A 19512-nucleotide genomic window follows, 5' to 3' on the forward strand; every position below is an offset into this window, starting at 1 on the left:
ATTCACTCGTTCACTTCCTAGATAATTAAATTTTCACAGACAGGAGGAAACGGAAGCCTTTCTGGAAGCGCAGACACCGTGATGGATCCTACGCCAGCGAGGCAGCTCAGGCAGAAACCGAAACACCCCGCTCAATCCCTCAGAGTCCGACGGACTGAAATTACCGTGAGCTTCAGACAGCATTCAAGTCAACATCTCAGCGCAGCCAGCTGGCAATTCTGGGGATAATGCCGTCGCCCTGGCAGTTTACATCCCACAATGCATCGCTGCATCCAAGTTTGCCTAAATGCTTGTGTGGTTATACCAAGGATGAAGGGATCTACCGCACACTCAGAAAGGTTCAGAAAAAGTGTTGGAGGCAAAACGATAAAATCTGCACATTTCCACCATCGCATCTGATTCAAGTTTATCAGATGATAGTCCATAATGCTGCAATTCGTAAGAGAAATTGTTCAGGAATGGATTCCAATGAGATCACCTTCCGTTAATCCTCTGTTCATCGTGAATCAAATTCAACATTTGGAAAAAAACTTCTACTCCAAAATGTTAAGTTCTTTCTATTACTTTCTGGGGGCCAGATCATTTTTTTTAATGGTGCATATGAGCAAAATATTTACCAGGCACTAGAAAGATACAGAAATATAGAGATAGAGAACTGATGCATCCTTTCAATAATTAAAGGGCATGAGTAATTGAGTGTGTCTACTTTGGTCTGTGTTCGGCCCCTGGGCCGTGGTTCCTACAGCCCTGCATTAATATCAATACTAAATATTTGCACATTCATACATAACATTTATTTGGACGCTGTTTGAGCAGAAAGCATTTGCAGCTAGCGCAGTTTCCGTCAAACACCGGTCCTGGCGGTCCCTCGTGCTCGCAGATATGAGCGATCTGTAAACGCGCGCGTGCGCCAAGCCGGAAACACGCTAAAGATGGCGGGTGTCTCAGCTGCGACGCTCCGCGAAGAGCACTGTTTTTAAAAGTTTACAACGCAAACCAACAGCACCGCTGATTTCATTGGCCAGTTAATTATATCCATCATGCTGCCTGTGGACAGGCAACTGCTGCAGATGTTACATCCTGTGGTTTAGTATTTCTCCCAGCTTAGCGTTTAGTTTTGCTCTGGGGGGGGGGCGCCGTGTGCGTTTCCGTCCCCCCCCCCCATCCCCCCACAGGCCGAGATGGGGCCCGTGAAGAGATACTGGTCGCGAGATGCGCTTGGAGCGGAGATGGATGCCCGTTGCCAGGCAACTCTCATCAGGGATGCGTGGAGCCAACGCCGAGCAACCAAACTGGAAGATGCCTGTACCAGGGGACACAGAGGACCGTCGGGAAGCAAGATGTGCAGCTAATCTGCATTGATAGCTGTCCTTTCTGATGATTCCGATAACTCTGTGTCTGCAGAAAAGCCCTGGCTACATGCTGCTAACATTAAGACTGGGCCAAGCACCATCAACACTGGACCAAGCAAGATTGGGAAAAGGCAGATGCACAGACCAGCAGATCGTTGTTGTCGTTTCACAGTAGTCAGGGGAACTGGTTTCTCTCCAGCTGTATTTAGTTCTTCCTGCAGTTGTGGTTCAGTTTTACAATGGTTTTGCTACACACCACGAGATATTTGCCTTTTTCAACGGATCCTGACACGAGACCTCTCACTCTCTCGGTCATTTTGGGACATGCATGCCTTTTATACTTTTGCGGCTTTCCTTCCATTATTTCCCTCCCTCATGATTCACTCACTTCCACAGTCCCCTCCTCTCACTTTCTCCCTTTCCATCCCCCTCTTTTTCCCCACCCTCTGAATGTCAATTTCAAAGTAGTTTTATTGCCTCTCGCTCTGTGTGTTGTGCGTGTGTCTCCGTGCCTGCGGGTACGTGTGTGTGGTGTGTGTGCGTTCATGTGTGTGGATGGCGTGATCACTCATTGTCCCTCAGGGTACGGCAGGAGAACACAAATTGTGCTGCTAGTATGCAGCAATCTTTTTTCCTGTGATAAGAAGTGTAGCCTATCTGCATCAGGTGTGTTTATTGAATTGGGGACATTTTTGGCTAATTTTGGGGTAAAATTGATTGCGAATTTGGTTGAATTTGGCACATTCAATCAAGAAGTGTTTCTCGGTTTCAATTTTATCATCTTTGCATTGTTAGCACAATCTTGTTCCGGCAACCATGATTTTTGAGCCTGCCGGTCTATATGGTGGTGTTTGCTGAGCCTCTACCTCGGCAAGGTGGTTCTCAGTTTTTTGTCAGTGGTAGTTTGCTACAGTGTGCTGTCTTTTTAGGGCCAGATAACATTTCGTTTTACTTTGCGATTTTGTTTGAGATTCCTAATAAGTGATATAATTTTGTTTCAGTTGTGTCGCAGTTTGGTTTATTTTAATTATGTCTGTAGTTTTGTTCTGATCCCGAGCTGGTGAGGTGAGGACCTGACTGACAGAATCATTTTCTCTGGTATCACAGAGCGTTGTGTTGATGTGGGTGGGGGTCCCTATGTTTTAAGTGCTTCCAAAATTTTACTACCCTTTTTTGTATTTTGATATGCATTATAAATGCGGCATGCATTGTTTGTCAAGATATGCTTAAAGAATTCAACTGGATGTTTGTCCCATTTGCCAAATTCTTGACTGATGGGTGGAAGCCACAACTCATTGCCAAAAACAGAAATTGGTTTCAATTATAGCTCCAAAGATTTTAAGCCATATTTTAATCTCTACTGAAATTGTTGTTTGATGGCATAGAAGGTCCTGTGTGCTTTCTCCCTTAGTTCATTCACTGCAATGTTGAAGTTTCTTGTAGAACTGATTGTTATTCCTAAATAACTTCAATAGAATCAATATCATTTTTTCCTAACATTAATTTGTGGGGCTTTGCTGCAACCCCTGTTCAGTGGGGGACAGGAGAACCAGGTCATCTGCATAGAACAGGCACTTAATCCATCCCTCGCTCTCCGCTCTCAGAATCCAGTAGCAGCAAACTGGCGCGTGTTCCGTGGCAGCAGAGACGCAATGAGACCTCACGCTCAGCCACAGCTTATCAAAACACCAATTAAACTGGAGAGATGCTTGTGTGTGTGCTGCCATCCTACTCAGGGATGTGTACAGTCTGCGCGCAGTCTGCAGTCATAACAGCACAATTTGCTTAGTAGACAACTGCACCCAGAGTCATTTGCACAGTTAATATTTTATGTAACATTCTATACAGTATACATTGTGTACATTATTACAGTATATACACACAGTGTGTATATGTATATGTGTGTGTGTGTGTGTATATATATTTGATATTTGGATCTTGAGCAGTTCCTTTTGGTCTCCATGTTTTACTCTTGCCATTACTCTGATACAAGAGAGTCTTGATCTCATCTGTCCTCAACAACTTTTTACAAAACTCTGCAGTCTCTTTGTCCTTCTTAGCACACTGCAACCTGGCCATCCTGTTTTCGCAGCTAACTAGCGCTATGTCTGCATCTTACATTGTGCAGCCGCAGTAGTTCTATTCGTGAAGTCTCCTGCAGACAGTAGTCACTAACACATCCAGGCCTGCCTCCTGAAGAGTATTTCTGATTGGTTGGCCAGATGCTTGGAGGTTTTTCTTCATTATGGTGAGTATTCCTTGGTCATCAACTGGAAGCTCTTTTATACTTGCACAATGGAAGCAACTGAACACACCTGACACGTCAGAAACACCGGTGAAACTATCTGTCCTATCCATTATGGTGCCTTGAAATAAGGGGGACTATGTATAGAAAGTGCTCTCATTTATACACTGTAAAAAAATAAATAAAATAATAAAAGCTGTGAATGTGCGCAAACCACATGTGATTCGTTTGATTACAAACCTAAAATTGTGGAGCAGAGAGCCAAATAAATAAAAAATATGTCTTTGTCCCAAACATTACAGAGCTGACTGTATGCGTGTGTATCATTCATGAATCTATGCCAGCCATCCCCAGCCCTGGTCTTCCAGACCTGCCCGATTTGCTGGTTTTCATTCAGCGCTGCCTATTGATAAAGGAGAGCAGGTAAGTCACTTCACCTTGATAATCCACTCTTGTACACAGTGCAACAAGGTTAGCTGGTTGCTGTTTCCTGTATCCTGTTTGCCATTCAAACGAAACGCAAGCTGTTGTTGCCGATGCTGCTTTTTCAATATTTCTACATTGTCACCCCTCAAGGTTTCTTACCGCAATTTAAAAAAAAAAATCAAACTATCTATACACACCACCGTTTATCCACTGAATCCAGTTTTGGGATAGGACTTCAACCTTGGAAACAACCTTGGATTACCTGCCAAAAAGGGTAAATATTGATTACGAAGTCTCACCGCAGGCTTGAGATGTGTTGAATGCAACAAGGTTAGCACTAGCTCCGCTGGCAAACTCAACATTCATGGTCTCTGTAGAAAGTGTCAGCATAATTTAGAACAGCAGGAGGCAGAGGTAGAGGCCTGGACAGCGAGGTACTGATAGCATTCGGATCAGGAGATATGGAATCTAACGTAGATAGGGCACCTTCCCCGCCAGCATCCTCACAGCAGGACAGCTTCATCCAGAAGGAACATAGCTGTCGCACTCGGGCTATTAAACAACACCAACACGCTTGCGAAAGCCCTGATTATTCAGGATGGTAGTCTTTGAAATGTGAGAATACAGCCGCCAGTGACCGTAGTAAACGCAAACGTAAATTCTCTAGAATTGTTATTCACATTACATTACGTTCGTTTGGCAGACGCTTTTATCCAAAGTGACGTACAATGCGTGCGTACCAAAGGTCATTGGAACGACTACAAAACACAGGCTCTGGCTTGCATCCTGCAACAGGGATGTGTTAATGATTTTAAGTTCCTGGCTGGCTTAGCACAGGAAGATGTTTTTGCTGGGATTGGATCAAGCGAGCCTGTAGTTGATTTTGAGGTTATGCAGCTTTTCAGTTATGAAGTTTGGTCTGCTCATCTGCTTCAATGGGAATAAAACAGTATAATCAGAGCTTTATCGTGCAGTCTGAAGACACCAGGGAGACCTGTTCTCTAATAGTTTCTCATTTCTCATTAAAAAGGGTTCATAAAGTCAGTACTGCTGTGATGGTACTTCCCAACACAAACTTTTTGCCTATTTAAAATGACTTTTGGTGATTGTCCACTGATTGTCTTAATCAGATGTCACTGTGTGAACTGGACTTCATGGCCATGAATAACTGTTACATAATGAGTATTGTACCTCATCGGACCCGTGTTTTGTATTCGTTCCAATGACCTTCGGATATGCACATATTTTGTATGGTGCTTTGGTAAAAGCATCTGCCAAATAAATGTAATGTAATGCAGGGAGATCCTTTTCGGTCAAAGGGAGATACTGAATGACACAACACAGACAATGATACCCCCCTCCCTCCCTCCTTCCCTCCCTCCCTCCCCAAGTAAGGATGTGATGAATTAGGCTCCACCCACCAGGGCTACCAGTCACAGACGACATTTACACAGTCTGGATTCTACGAGCCACCTACAACTTAAGCACAAAGACATCTGATATCTAAGCCCTATTGGTCAGCCAGTACACCATCGGTGGGTCAACAAACTACTTCCAGCAACTCTGGAGCACAATCAAAACCCTTCATGGAAAAGAACTGCAAAATTCCACTGAAAACTGCCACTGTTGATTACTTGATTTCCCCCTGAACACCTCCTTCGTCATCTCTAACTGAAGGACTAAAGAGTTTTGATCTCATTTAAAAATCCATTTCACAATGTCAGCTGCAAGGACAAGACTAGGGAACAGAGCTATTTTAATTTGTACCCTTTACTGAAGGAATATTTTCCAACATTACATGTTAATGCAGCTAAAAATAATGGAGCCACCAGCTGTTTCTCTGACATCTTTCACCATTTACTGCATAAAATGAATAGGGTTATGCATTGTTATGCATTATTCATAACATACAAATGGCCTTGCCAGTAATATTGCACCAAGAGAGAGACAATCTTTTTTTATTTATTTAGTTTTTTAATCTACTCCCAGTATACCCCCCCCCCCCCCACACACACACACACACACACCCACTTCCACCACCCACTCCCTGTTGAAGATTTAATTGGCGTGTGGCGTTTTGCAGGGATAAATTGACAGAGGAATTGCAAACATGCCATTTAAACATGCCATCACCTCCAGGTCAAAGGCTCCGTAGATTTCCTTTGAACTTTCCTTTTGGGATATTTGTGGCTCTTTCCCCTGAAAAGGGCATTGGAGTAAATCCAGGCTGACCTTCAATTAACCCTCCTGCCGTCCCCCACAGGAGGAATGGATATTTTATGGATATTTCACTGAGTTCATGATTTAAAAAAAAAAAACTTTCAACTTTAAATCTAGAGGAAATGAAAAAGCACAGGAGATCTACTCTCAGGCAAAGCTGCTAATAATGTTGTCATTATGAAGGCACAAAAAAGGGAAATAATATGAAAGGAATGAAGGTGTTTCAATTATTTAACACCATTTCTGAGGATTACTTTCTGTGCTCCGTGGATAGGGGCAATGTCATTTCGAAAGACAATCTTCTCTGCTTTACTGAGGCACAAAGAGGTGCACTCGGTACCACTATGTAAAGACCGACATCGACCTTGAGTACTAAAACACCCAAACCATGCCAGGAACACAGTCTAGGCAATCATATAGCCACTAGAACAGTTCACTGCTGGAAATCTATTGAATTTTCAACTTTTTGTTCACTGCCTGAAGATGGTTTTTAATAAAAGCTTGTCCAACCAAGCACCGTTCCTGAGTTTGGATGTCTGAATCAGTCCAAAAAGCTTTTTAAATGCAGCTATATACCGATCACCCATTTTCACCTGACAGACATAACACAATCAATGGCTTCAACTGGAAGCAAGCAGAATGGCGATTTACTACTCAAGCACAAGTGCTTATAGTCAGTGAATGCTCCCCTCACAGTCCTTCTATAGCTCTACTTCACACCCAGCACCAGAAGATGGTAATCATCCTTTAACAGTTCACTCACCTCTGATCTGAATCGCTTGTGAATGTTGAACCTTTTTACAACCTATGTCTGCAACAAAAAACAAGACTCCAAAAGGATAGCATACGCTACAGGTGCAAAGCGCTTAATCAACACTGAATAAGCAGAAACTCCCTACATCCCATCCCATTTTCCCCTTTATAAATTGTGAAGCCTAAGTATATATTCTTTGCCTTGTGGCTTAATTAACACTTTAAATGCAAAAGAAAAGTGATCGCACAGAGTCTTTAATGAAGCTCACTTCTTTTGTCTGGTGCATGCATTTGTTTGCAGAGGGATCATCTCCTCCTGCCCTCCAGCCGGTCTACAGTGGGGGCGCGTTGACATACCCCTCTCCAAAACGGGCCCAGAGCGCCGTCTCCGCACGTCCCGTGTCAAAGCCACTCCCTTCCAGCCCCTCTGAAATATACCCGTTAAGTCGGCTAAACGTTGTATAACTCTTAAGGCACGGACAACAGGAACAGGAACGTTTACTGAAGTTAACTTGCAAACAAACAGGCGAAATCACGACGCTGTAATAATCAGGAACGTGCCTTTTCTCTGCACGGCGCCATCTTAGTTAACGTGAGCGTGTCGCAGGCGCGCGCCCCGAATAAGCGGAATTGCGCAAGGGGGGCATGTAACTGACAAAAGCAACCCCAATACATCACAACCCCCACGGTCAACTCTGTGAAAGAAAAGCACGCACAGAACCCAGTCAAGTAAAACGAGCGCGACCGAGCTGCACAGAGGGTTCAGCCACGGTCTCGTTCCTGGATCTTCTGGCACCGGAGGGCCGTGATTACTCCCCGCTCCGCCGTGGCCGTGTCTCCTCTCGGGTATGAAAGCCTGACTCCGGGCCCTGGCTGCGTCTGAGGCCTGCGTGATGACTGAAGCCTGCATCGTCAGCACTACTCGGGCCGGCGCAGCTGAGGCCTTGCGTGATGACTGAAGCCTGCATCGCACAACTCGGGCCTGGCGCGTCTGAGGCCTGCGGATGACTGAAGCCTGACACGTGCACACTCGGGCCCTGGCGCGCTGAGGCCTTGCGTGATGACTGACCTCATCGGGCACACGACCCCGGCCTGGCTGCGCTGAGGCCTTGGGGATGACTGAAGCCTGCATCGTTAAGACAACTCGGGTCCTGGCAATGCGTTGAGCTTGGCTGATGCGCTGAAGCCTGCATCGTCAGCACAACGGTAGCGAGGGTTCCGCTTTAACTAACGGCCAGTCCCGGGAGACGCGGGATGCCAGGACATGAACCGCACCTCTTCGCCACGGCAACACCACGGCAACGCCACCGTGCTCATATCATGCGTCCGTCGAATCGCCGCTAGTGAAATTGAGCGGACTGCGAGTACTGATAAAGTCAAGTAAGTGAAATTTCTGTAAATTAGTTATTAAATCCAGATGATATGGCCTCTTATTCTATGGTTTTGCGGTAATTGGAGCATACTCAGGAGTAACAACCATTTTGGTCACATAATATATGTACACCGCTCAAAACAAGGGCATCTGAGTTTCCTCAAACAACGCAAACATGGCCACACAAAGACGGAACGCATTAGGATATTTCCACGATGCGGTTGGAAAATAATATGGAGTATATATTTTCCCCACACACTGCCCATAGTATACTGAAAAATGCACTAGACAGTACACAGTATGCTTGGCAGACAGCACATCCTTTGAGGACACAGTATTTTGAAGGCTGATTCGCACAGACACTGCCTCTTGCGACGCCCTGCATCATAAACATACCTCCTGTAGTCCAGAACCAGCAGACGCCCATCCCCTGCCTAAATGAAAATATGAGTGGGCGATTTGGCCTCTAAAGCCTTGTGAGCAATTCCTTCAGACAGACCACAAATTCTGGACATGAATCTGGGCTTAACAAGCTCTTTCAGCCTCTCAGCGCCTCCTGCTCTTCTCTGAAATGCAGCCTGTCACATCACTGGAAACTAAATTACTTCACAAGATAGGCTTTTATTTAATCACCAGAGCCCCTGCGTCTGCCCCTGTTCCTGCCACACTACTCATTCTATGCTATCTGATCGGCCACATTACATTACATTTATTTGGCAGACGTTTTTTTTTTTTTTTTTTATCCAAACGACGTACAATAAGTGAATACCGAAGGTCATTGGAAAAACAGGTCCGATAAGCATATCATCGAGTGAGTGAATCAGTTACACGAGCTAGTATCAAGAATTAGTCAAAGATACATCATTACATAATCCGCCAGGAAAGGATTTGATCCACATTTAAGTTTACTCCGTGTTTATTTGTATGCCATGGTTCAAATAAACAAACGGAAACAAAACACTTTTACAATATATTCACTGGTATTCAAATAATATTATATATATTACAGAATAAAGAAAAGCATATAGATGACAGAATAAAAAGGAATAAGCGAATACATTTTAGCATTTGGAAGTCAGTGGTATTAACCAACACGCTGGAACGGCAGACCGGAACATGTGCGTATTCTAACAAACAATAACTTATTCATTCAATATCAAAGCGAATAAACAACCAAATGCTAACTAAAATGTCAGTATTCAACGTATACAATCCAAGCTGTGTTGTATGTACAGAGCTATAGGCCTGAGTTCAGTCATTCACAAATCAAAGAATCAGCCAACACGCAATAAATAAAATGTTGTCCGCCGACGTATCAGTTTGTCTTACAACTTAAAACAATCAAATACGTTCTAGCATAGCTACGGCAAAGCAATATATGTACTATAAATCACAAGCTAAGAAATACACACTTCAAATAACTAAGTTGTGGTAGTTGTATTTATAAATTCTGACGCATTGATATAAAGAAACGTTGCCAGCCTGAACACAAAAGTAGCGAATGCCGTTAATGAAATGCATTTATCAATTACGCAACTGTAAAAATAAAAATAAAAATAAAAAAAAGTATCCGCTTCAAGAAGTAAATGAAGTCGTACTTACGTTGAAAGACGCAAGGCAAACATACAGGAGCATGTATGTAACAACCTGTGTATGTATGTCACCACAACGATTGAAAGGAGTGCCATTTTAAATTCCCACACATGCGCACGTATTTCGCGGCCTTGGCTTTGCGGTTCGGTTGCTGACCACGGTCCTGGAAAAGTGCGTTCCCAGAGGTAAAAGGACGGTGAATTTGTTCATGTTTTAAGTACTTTTTTCGCAAGGAGGCATGACAACAAGCTACACCATCAGGGTAACGATACGAGTGCAAAGACAGGCCACACCTGTCATACTTCGCGGCTACCCCGCTCTCACCAGTGCAGGGAGTGCCGGGCAAGGTTGATGGGCATTTTTTCATCTGAAGAATGCTGGTTAGCTTAAACACACGGTCATAAATCTCTACGCTGATTTAAAAAAAATAATAATAATAATTTAATTGATTCCCGAACCCACTGAATTGAAATGGAATCTCGGGGTGCTTCCTGTCGTGAACTCCTGGTCATGTTCAGCTAACGCCACAATCCAGAATTTAGAAATATTTTTCCACTTTCCTGAGCTGAGCCACTTGGAAGCTCACAATTTAAACATTTTTGCATGGTGTGGTTTTATCATTAATCGAAGGCAAAAGCACGTACGCAGTGTTAACGCTGTCCTGGATACCTGACTATAGACCAACAGTGCCGCCGAACCAGGCAACGCACGCGGAAGCTGACCCAGAGTTACCCTGTTAGCGCGCCGTGCTAAACGACTTCCCATTCGACTGCAATGCAGAATTCCATTCCCGTTGCCGGGCTCCGCATCAACCAAATAAATGAGGAAAGCTACTGCGTTAAAGGGCCATAAATGAGAGAGGTGCTCGTTAAAGACTGCGAGAGCAAAGGCTCCTGGCAAATGCTAATTGAACATTCTCATTCCCCTCATTACCAACTCTTGCCGGTGACAAGTGCTAGTTTATAATAAAAGCGCGGGGGGGAGGCAATGAAAGGGGCTGTAATTGCTTGTTCCTGCAAAGAATGCTCTGTAACTATACATCAACCAATAACCACCCCTTTCATTGGCCGACAGCGAATCAGCCGGAGTTACATTAGTGAGGTGTGGTGTACCTGTGCAATACTTTTTGAAATTATTTGCTGCATCAGTACCGTAATAATTACGACATACTTAATAATAATGTCGTAATTATCACGGTACTGACCGCAATTATTAATACCAACTTAAGGTACGAAACACTGGTGAATTATTCGGGTCCATCCAGGAAAATAATGAGGCCAAAGATCAAAGGTTAAGGATGCTGGACTAAACACTGGCAGCAGCCATACCACCATGCACCCTGCTTCTACCCAATGGCTGAAGCTAAGCAAGTGTGGGCTTGGCTGCCGTGCATCACCCTTGTGGGTGCAACCACAATGGTGGTGGCTGAGGTGAGTTTCCCTTAATCACTGTGAAGCACGTTGAGTGTCTGGAAAAGTGTCGTATAAATGCAATGTTTCATTCATTTTAATTCACTGTTCCCTGAACAGGAAGTCACAGGGCCTCCGGCACTTCCCCTTGCTTTGCAGCAGTGTGTGTAATTTGCATTCGGCCACCTTGACCTTCGACTGCATGAAAACACTCCCACCCCATTACCTACCCCAAAGCCAATTAAAGCCGGCCTTTCCAAGCTTGGCTGGAAATTAAGCAACCCTGGTCCTCTCGCACTCACCTACAAATTAACTTTTAAATTCTATTTCACACATTCTACTATTCCCCAGTGGTAAAGCATTCTAAAGCAAAGCACATTGCACTCCAGTAAAGAGCAGTGGGAACAAGGCTTGTTGTCTTCTTACAGAAAGAAATTGATAGCACTTATATTGTACTTTGTATTATCTTGATGTTGTAGCTTGTTATGCCTTCTAGTTTGATGTTGCACAGGTTAGGTCAGAGAGTAATGTTTACTGTGTGAACTGGACTTCATGTATTTATGGCTATGAATAACTGTTACAAAATGAGAATTGTAGCTGTGTTTTGTTGTTGTTACAATGACCTTCGGTACTTGTACTTATTGTACAAGGCTTTGGATAAAAGTGTCTGCCAAATGAATGTAATGAAATCATGCTCAGTCTGAGAAAAAGACAGTGGACAGCAGCCAGAACTATTCCAATGACATTGTGTCAGTGTTATCAGTCACCTGATGCTTTCAGCAACAGGCGGAATATCTAAATCTGTCCTGTGTTCATTCAGAGGTTAGGGTAAATATTTCTGTGTTGTTTTTCCTCTGCTGAAACTGACTGCAGGGCTCAAACAAGCCCGTTTCCATGGTCACCCTTATCTGACTCCGTCAGCCAAAACATCCCACCGCTCCCAATTAAACACAGATCCCCCTAACTCAGTCTCTCTCCCTCTCCCCCCCCTCCTCCTCCCCCTGCTACCCAGTCACACCCCACACACCTCCTCCGGCGATCTTTCTGGTTCCCAAACAATTTTCTTGTCCGGAATTTATTCTCGCAAAAGGGTTCTGAAAAGCGTCTCGCGTCTTTGCCTCAGAAGTGTCAGGGGAAGGTGGGCGCAGGAAGAGGAAATGGGTCTGATTACAGAGGCAAACCAACCGACTGTCTCTGATGAACATGTCACATTACATTACATTACAGGCAGTTAGTGGACTCTCTTATCCAGAGCGACTTACACAACTTTTACATAGCATTTACATTGCATCCATTTATACAGTTGGATATATACTGAAGCAATGCAGGACAGGTACCTTGCTGAAGGGTACAATGGCAGTGTCCTACTGGGGAATCGAACCTGTGGCCTTCAGCTGGGTTACAAGCCCATCTCCTTACCCATTATACTACACTGCCAAACATAGAATATTGTTTTCATTTTCTGCATTTAGTGCCAAAAACATCGTCACTTCCTCCTGTTTCCCGTGGTACCTCAACTGCAGAACCTTAATCTGCTCACCCCCGCCCCCCGCCCCCAAGGGCATGGATCATCGCTAACCGCTCGAAGCCACAATGAGCATACGCAAGTACCGTGTTTGGCCGGGGTTCGATTCCTGCCCATTTCACCTCCTTATCGGGCATGCCGCCGCCGTTGCCGTGGCGAGAGCCGGGGGACTCAGGGCGCGCTGGCGAAGCGGCTGACAATGGCGTCCCCCTCAGCGGACTCAAGGGACACTCTTCACGACGGACGTCACTGTCACATGCGGGAGGCGGGTTTGATCCAGCGAGCCTTTGGGCCGGGCATGGAGCTGCCTCAGAGCACTGAAAGGGCTCTCGCTGCTTACAGCTGCTAAATGGATATTTCAAAGCTGCTTGAACCGGATTTATTATTTTTTTTTTTTCCAGAGATGGGTGCACCAGAGGGTCCAACACCTCGTGTGCACTTTGTGTGTCGAGTATCTCTCCGGGCTCTTTTTTTTTGCGTTGCAGGGTAATTGTGTGCGACTACTACTTTCCTCTGACTGGAAGTGGATTTTGTGGTGTTTCGCCGGCACATTTAGGCACTGTCGTGAAAGGATGTTTCCAGACAGTGAATTGGGTACCTGGATGCCATTCGTAAGTTCAGCATTACCACTCGAGAATCTCGGATCAAGCCCATTACGCATTCTATCCAGGTATCATTTATTACTTTCGGGGCGTCATAGCTCAGGAGGTAAGACCGATTGTCTGGCAGTCGGAGGGTTGCCGGTTCAAACCCCGCCCTGGGCGTGTCGAAGTGTCCTTGAGCAAGACACCTAACCCCTAACTGCTCTGGCGAATGAGAGGCATCAATTGTAAAGCGCTTTGGATAAAAGCGCTATATAAATGCAGTCCATTTACCATATTATTGAAGTGCTCTGATGTGTCCTCCACATTTGAGCCATATGATGACTCAACAAGGAAATTGCCCATTTATGTATTTATTTTTATTTTGTTTTGAACAACTTTGTAGAATTTAATTCTGAGACAGCAGTGAAAGGTAAAGTAGTGCGAGAGGGAATTTTGTATTTCTGTAGAAGTCACATTTAGGGAATAATTTCAACAACAAAAATGTTTCTCTATTCATCTTCAGAATGTCCACAGAAAGGTATTCCTTGCTCCCTAAATATAAACGGTGGCAATGTGACACAGGTACTCTCGCTTTTCATTTGCAGTGTGTAACTGCGGCCTGATGCTGTCTTTAAATAAGCCCCAGGCATTCAGCACAGCTGTTTTCTCATGCCCACTGCACATGTCCAGTGCCCTGTACCTAGTGTTCCAAAAACGAGGAGTCCAGTCAATGTCCTCTGCTTATCGGTAGTCACGTGCCCTAAAAGCCAAGAAGGGGAGGGCACCATTCTAATTCTGATACCCTAATCAATTAAAATAAATCAAGGTTGCCGGTTTTATGGAATCCCCTCTCGCTCAGCTTCTCACTAAATATCTTAAGTGCATCTGCATTTTTATGGGTCCTCTCTAGCCGCTGTTTATGTAATCCTCAGCCCCTATTTCGAGAAGGCACTCAATGTCCTCTTGGCTTCAAGTACACCAGCAAGCACGGCTCATTGCTCTGGTTCGTCACTGATAAAATGGAGCTTTGCATGCTTTCCTTCCATTTACAATATTCACCCTTACCCACCACTTCTGCCGGCAAGCCAGGGACCATTTAACACACTCCAATCCACACAGTACTACAGGAGAGTCAGTGACTATTTTACACCCTACAGGCCACACACAGTGGTACAAGTGTGCCAGTGACTATTTTATACCCTGCAGTCCACACAGTACTACAGGAGAACCAGTGACTATTTCACAATCTACAAGCCACACACAGTACTACAGGAGAGCCAATGACTATTTAACACACTACAGGTCACACAGTACTACAGTAGAGCCAGCGACTATTTAACACGCGGGTGGAACAAAGGCAGTTCTGTCTCCCTGCTGTGACTCATGGGTAGAACCCCATGACTCATGATCTGTTATCGGGAGTCTCACTTTATCCAATAGCACAGTCATACTCCATACAACGCAACAATCCGCACTGAAAACACATATCACTACACAAGCCGTACACTGTAGATGCATAGTTACATATTAGCAATTACAATTAATTACAATTAAATTCCTTCAATGAAAAAGTGCACGGTTTTCTCAGTCAATCCATTCTCCCAGCACTGGCAACTACCCAAAATTTCATTTCAGCAGTCGCAGAACAAGTACTGTGAACTGAAACTGAAAGTTTCTTAGTTGCATTTTCACTCCCACTGTTCTACTACTGCCCTCAGAATGGCTTGCTTCAGTACTCACAAAACAAAACATCGGATTTGAGCATCCAACCCAGCACCAAAAACACACATAAAAGCATCAGAATGTGCCACAGCAGACAAACTGAGCAAACCGTCCACGAGCAGGAGCACCAGATGATGGAGGACCCACAGGATACTGCTCTGGGCCCGAGCAGAGCGACAGACTCTCTGCGTTACGGCTAGCCTTCTGTGTTCATTATGCACGCGGAGCCCACCCAAGGGTATTCATTATGAGAGCCATGATTAAACTGGGGGTTTGAGCGTTTCCCAGCAGAACACACAAAAATGTAAACGCACGCACACACGCGCACACAACAGGAACCACACGCAACAACACATACAAGCATGCACGCAACCACACATGTAACACACACATACGCAACCGCATGTACAGTACATGAGACCGAGAAAGATAGATATGGAGGGACGGAGAGACTGAATGAATGAACATAGGATAGAGAGATAGAGAGAATGAAAGTGCAAGAGCACAAGGACATGGTTGGCAGAACAGAGAGGAGGAGAAAGGAGGACAGCGGGTCAGAGGGAGAGCGAGTGAATGAGTGTGAGGGACAGGCTCTCCAGTTAGCGGACTGGGTGTTGATTGGTTGCCTCCTCCTCGTGCTCCTCCTCCCCCTCACCCATCATCACTCAGGCTGACGGATGAGGCCTCGTAGCGCGCTGGGAGACGCAAACGCCCGCCTTCGCTACCACGCGCCGCCAGACCCGCCACAGGATGATGGAACGGCTCAACCTGCATCGCCATGGATACACGTGCCACAAGAAAAAAACATGCCGCCTTTAGGTATTCTCCGTCTGCGTGGTGAAGTTCTGCAGCACAGAGCAGCGCACCAGCCAATGAGGAAGGGGCGCAAAGCGTGCGGCGTCCGCACACAGAACACCCCAGATCGAGCGCAGCGCCCCTCTTTCACCAGAATACAGGTCAAGGCATTGAAACTTAAAAAAAAAAAGCAAAGGCTTGAATTCAGTTAGCATCCGTGCTAAACTTGAAACCGGCAGGAGCTGAAGATGGCCGCCGCACAGGCCTGGCAGATACTCTGCATCCGGTGACGTCTGTGGGTCACAGGCTTCGAGCAGAGGATGCTAAACAAGACTACTTTCATTTACATGACATTAGCATGTCCCGAACATTATGGTGCAGTGTGTAAAAATGCGGAACATTTCCACACGGTGAATCCAAAACGTTTTAAAATACCCTTTAATAAAGGCAGAGAATCTGCAGTTTGAACACGAGCGAATTGTGTGATTACAAACCTAAAATCAAGAGCCAAATCAAGAAAAAATGCATTTGTCTGAAGTATTATGGAGCTCACTGTATATCCTATTCTCTTTCTTTTCTGTTGCTCTTTCGTTTGCTCTGGTGTTTCTCACTCCTCTCTCTCGATTAGAAAAATAATTATCCACCTTAGAAAAGTGTATAAAACCATATCTGAAAACCCCCAAAATGTTAAAAAAAAAAGAAAGAAAATATTCCTTTCTTCCTCTCCACAAAACTTGACCCCTGCTCTCCTTTCCCACACAATCAAAGCTGAATATATACCAGCTTTCTAACGCCTCCTTACCAAAAACCTTCCCCACTGCGCGAAGCACCTCATTTGTAAGCAAAACCAGACACCTAAAGGCAAAAAGTGCTGTCACCAGACTAATATCCACCACAAATAACTTGAATTTGCATTCATTTTGGCTGCCACAGACCAACACTGGCATCTTAATGACAGTCTCTCAGTGAGCGTAATGAAGTAGCCAAAATTATGTTTCTGGAAGCTAAAACAAAACGGGAAAACTTTGAAATATGCTGGTACTGTGACTGTTGTTGTCAGCAGATAATACCGTCATTAGACTGTGATTGCGTGTTTAAATGATATTAGCATCTATTCTCAACACATATTTTTGGTAATTCAACTGGCTTTTAACGGGGAGTAGATGACCTTGGTATGTGCTTGTTTGGTATGTTGACAAATTTACATTACATTAACATTAGGAATTTAAACAATTATGTCCATATATAGCATAATTAGATGACTCATAGTGCTCATCAGTACTCTGTCAACCACACACTGCCCAGACCCAGCCTGACTTCATGACCATATAATCCCCAAACAGCCCAAAAGGGCTTAACTACCTTCCAAAGAAGGCTAGCCAATGCACGTTCCTTCAGGTGCCATCCATCCATTCAAATACCCACTTACTCATGGCCGGGGTCATGGGGGGGTGCTGGGGCCTATCCCAGTGTGCACTGGGCAAGAGGCTGGAATACACCCAGGACGGGTCGCCAGTCTATTTCAGGGCAAACACACCATTCAGTCACACACTCAGGCCTAGGGGCAGTTTAATTTCCAATCAGCCTAACCTGCATGTCTATGGACTGTGGGAGGAAACCGGAGTACCCGGAGGAAACATGCAAACTCCACCACAAAAAGGCCACCCCCATTGGTATTTAAAAAAAGGATATTCGATGATGCTCATTACAAAAAATTGTTAAAATTAAATTTTGTTAAACTGAGTAGAATAAAATATATTTACAATATAGGATAAGTAAGGGGTTTAGTATACAATACCACTTGTGGGCAATATTCAGAGTGCTGATCAATGTAATGCATTGACTGTTGGAACTGCTGGATTCAGAAAGTAGACATATTTTACTTAATCCTCAGTTCCCCGACATGCTGTTGTCCTTCTTCAGTTGTTCAGATTTGCAAGAGCTTGTGGAAGTAATTGCTTTTTATTCTGCTTGTTTATGGACTGAAAAGCGAAGGAAATTAGTTCAACTAACAGAGCAACTATAAACTGCTCATGACTGTAATTCCGTGGTCACAGAAAGCCGGAGCATTAGCGATATTGTTCCCGCTAGGTCAATTTCAAATCCATTGTAAGGAATGTGTGCAGCTTTTGTTTCAGTTTCCTTGGCCTGCTCATTTGAAAATAAGCCCCACTTTTTAATTCTTTTTAAAAACGGAGAATATGAGTTTGTGGATGAACTGCACAATAAAGGCAAGAAGCGAGCAAGGACTTTCACAGCAATCCTGAGGCTGTTCACAAAGTATATTGCAGTTGTTCCTTTATTCAGGTTTTTAAAACTGAATTTCTGTCTGATATTTTATAACCATCTCAACTTGATAATTCTCCTCTGGTGCACAGAAAAGTTTAAAAACAGGGCAAGTGCTGAACCCATTTACTTCCTTTTCCCTCAAATGTTCCTCTCTTCAGATGACAAGACCATGACTGAAGATGAGGAGGATTTTTAAAATGCATTTCTCCTTGTTTCTCTCCAGTTTGGAATAATAATGCTGACACTGAATAAAGCTCACCGCAGCCTCCGCCATCGATTCAGGAGAGCACAGACAAACAGGTGTTCTCCCCTGGAGCACGTGACGGAAGCCGCTGCTTCTTATCGCGCTGCGGTTTGCAAGCCGGGCTCGCACAGACGTGAGTCAGAGGAAGGCGGCTGTGCGGTGCCCGATCGATCGGCGTGAGGCCAGAGCCGTCATGGCGGCTCGGCCTGCGGGGCTGCTAGCCGCAGTCGGCGCTAGCGCAGCGTTACGACCCGGTCTAGGGTCCGACCGTAACGCGGCTCTGAAGACGCCGTCTCCCTTTGATAGCCGTAGCCTTGGCTCTCTGGATGACCTTCATGGCCTTCCCTGAAGCTTGGAATACAGGATCTCTCCAGCAGGTGGCGCTAGATCCTGAACGAGCGCCCGATTGTTACCGCCCTCAGGCCTAGGGGAACGCGGGGCAGGCAGAAACCACACTCCCTTAACCCTGAAAGGTGATAAAGAAGCGGACACGTTTAGCTGCAGGGGTCAACTGCTGTCATTCTACTAACATATCAGCAAGGCTATCAGGTTTGGTTGGTACTCACTGTACTTGCGAATTACCGTCAAGTGCACCCCCCCCCCCCGCCCCCCAGAATGGTTGCTATGAGACAGTGACGCTCGCATGACATTGTACAACCACCTGGGCTCATTAAAACTACGGTACTTCTTTTTCTATTGCCACACAAAGCCCTCATTACTGCGAAAGTCCCACAATCCTTTGATACAGCACATGCATGCAATATTGTATCAGAGGGAATTGGAGTCAAAGAGCTTCTGTAAGAAAAAAGCCACTTAAGGAATACTTTGATAAGGCTGAAAACAATCTCCCACCGCATTAAAAAAAATTGTTTTCATCTTGCCATGAGAAAGTGGCACAGGTATCTGTGCACATCGATTTCCTGCGAAATGGAACCGAAAAGTAATCCACCAGGGTGCCGTCAACAAGTCGATGGAAACACAAA

At 44.9% G+C, this 19512-nt stretch overlaps 1 long non-coding RNA gene across 5 annotated transcripts in view; it reads right to left on the reverse strand.

Annotated features, from left to right (window-relative positions):
- Positions 1-19512, reverse strand: part of LOC135235914 (uncharacterized) — a 240779-nt gene that overhangs the window by 202154 nt on the left and 19113 nt on the right. For 3 of the 5 annotated variants that reach the window (XR_010324461.1, XR_010324460.1, XR_010324463.1), the window contains exon 1: positions 9971-10021. The exons of the other annotated variants lie outside the window; for them this stretch is intronic. This is a non-coding gene — a long non-coding RNA (uncharacterized LOC135235914). Of the gene's footprint in view, positions 1-9970; positions 10022-19512 lie in introns of those variants that run through there. 5 annotated transcript variants of the gene reach the window in all.

The sequence above is a fragment of the Anguilla rostrata genome, chromosome 12 (assembly GCF_018555375.3).
Source record: "Anguilla rostrata isolate EN2019 chromosome 12, ASM1855537v3, whole genome shotgun sequence".
NCBI classification, from domain to species: Eukaryota; Metazoa; Chordata; class Actinopteri; order Anguilliformes; family Anguillidae; genus Anguilla; species Anguilla rostrata.